The sequence below is a fragment of the Hipposideros armiger genome, unplaced genomic scaffold, assembly GCF_001890085.2.
Source record: "Hipposideros armiger isolate ML-2016 unplaced genomic scaffold, ASM189008v1 scaffold_92, whole genome shotgun sequence".
Classification (NCBI taxonomy): domain Eukaryota; kingdom Metazoa; phylum Chordata; class Mammalia; order Chiroptera; family Hipposideridae; genus Hipposideros; species Hipposideros armiger.
The window spans coordinates 862,664-864,827 of record NW_017731442.1 but is presented as its reverse complement, the minus strand read 5'-3'; positions in this window follow the sequence as shown (position 1 = coordinate 864,827).

Sequence of the window (2,164 nt, the reverse complement as noted above, 5' to 3'; positions counted from 1 at the left end):
TTTTCATACAATCGAATACTATAGAAGAAAAAAAATTGACCAAATTACAGCTCTACTTATTATCATGAAGAAATCTTTAAGAACTATACGATGAGCCCAGGAAGCAAGATACAGAGGAATATATTTAGTATGAGTCCAGTTGTAGAAAGTTTAAAAGGAGGCCATCTAAGCAATATTGTTTAGGGATATACACAGAGGTAGGAAAACATAAAGTGAGGAGAGGCTTGTCACTAAATTCAGGATGGTGGTTCCTTTGGGGAAACTGTGTCAGGGAGGGGCACACGGGCCTCTAAGACACTTGGAATTTTCTCTTCATTGACCTGGGTGCTGGGTACATAGGGATTTGTTTTATTATTGTTCTTTACATTGTATATGCATGTTACATACTCTTCTTTACCATAAACACAAGAAACAAGAAGGATGGTGTGTGCCCTAATTCTGCCCCCTTTCTTCATCCAGTCCCCATTCTGTCCTCAGCCGGCAGAAGAGGGGCCACGTCCCTCACCACAGTTCCTTTCTGTTTCTGAATGGGTCAGAGGAATATGGGGGGTGAGGGTCACCCCTCTGCAGCTGGGCCCTGGCTACTCCAGGGTGAGAAGGCCTAAGGAAAGTAGGGCCAGGCAAGGCCAGCTGGCTCTGCTGTTTCTGCCAATGCTGTCGGGATTAGGCCAAGGCTCTGGTCCACCTGTTGCTTCACTCATTCAGCATGAACATAGGCATTGAGTGCTCACTATGAGCGCTGGGTGCTGTTGGGAGGATTCGGATAAGTGAGAAATGGTCTTTGACTTCAAACATCTTATAATATACTCAGAGGTGCTCTCACACACAAATAACTATGGTACCAGCAAAATGTGAGCTACGCGTCACATGACTACCAATCTACTCTTTCAAATATTTGTTGAGCACCTATTATGTGCCAGGAACCATGCTGGATGGTGAACATATAAAGGCAGTTAAATCACAATCCTGGCCCTTAAATTCCTAGCCTAATACAGGGGAAACAGACACATAAATGAGATAAATACAACACCAGGGCAAGCCCACTGATGTAGACATGCCCAGGGAGAAGCAGGAAGGGGCCCCACTCAGGATGGCTAGGAAGGGGACAAGGAGTGAGGAAAGGCTGGAGAAGGGAGGTCTTCCTGAGGAAGACAGCTCCTAAACTGAGGCATTAGGGATGCCTCAGGGCAAGGTGAGAAGGGCTAGGACATCTTCTTCAGAGGGACCAGCTGCGACAAAGGCACAGGGGCAAGAAACAGCACCATAAGAACTATTTGCAACAGGGACACAAGTCCTCAGTGGGGATGGGGAGAGGAGCCACCAGAGAGGAAGACCAAGAGAGATCAGTCCTATTTGCCTTGCCAAACCTTAGATCTTATAGGTGCTGGGAGCCCCTGAAGGATTTAGGGGGAGCTTGGTAGTTCAGTCTGGCTTAGGTTGAGGGATGTGGATTGTAAGAAGGCAGGCAAGTTGTCAGGTTGCTGTGAATCCAAGAAATATTTAGACAGGTTAGCGCTGTCTGAGAGTGGGTGGGTACTGGATGTAGAAGAGGCCAGCTTAAAGAAGAGCTCTCTGCCAGAGTGACCATGTGGAGCACACAGGGAGAGGCGGGCTCCCGCCCAGAACTAATACGGCTCTGTGCTCTGGGTACTGAGAAGCACTAAGTGTGGGCAGGGGCAGGGGACAAGCCAGGAATGTGGATGGGACTCTGTACCATCTGATCTTAGGATTCCCAAATGCTGGCCTGTGGATAGGATTGGCCTGAGAAAGTGAGGAAAATATGAGCATATAATGAGCTCTTATAAGTCAAATGTATGCACTTTAAAGAACTATCATTAGAAGTGTCTACAATTAAATCTATAAGTAAGCTTATCACTTAGAAGAACAAAGTGAATTACCAAAAGAACTCAAAGATTCAAAAGATTCAAATGTGGTTTCGTTTGGGGGGGAAAGTGGGGGGGTGGGGGCAAGGAAGTTTTGTTTTTTAAATAAGTCTTTTAAAACTATTATATTTTAAAACCCATGAACATAAAACATATCCAAAATTCAAAACATAAAAAAACACTGGCTTTTGTTCTGAGTCCTTTCTACAGTTTTTAATTGCTAAAAGTGGCCTTTCTTGTATGAAATATCAGACTGGGCAAGTACACTAAGAGCCTTTGCT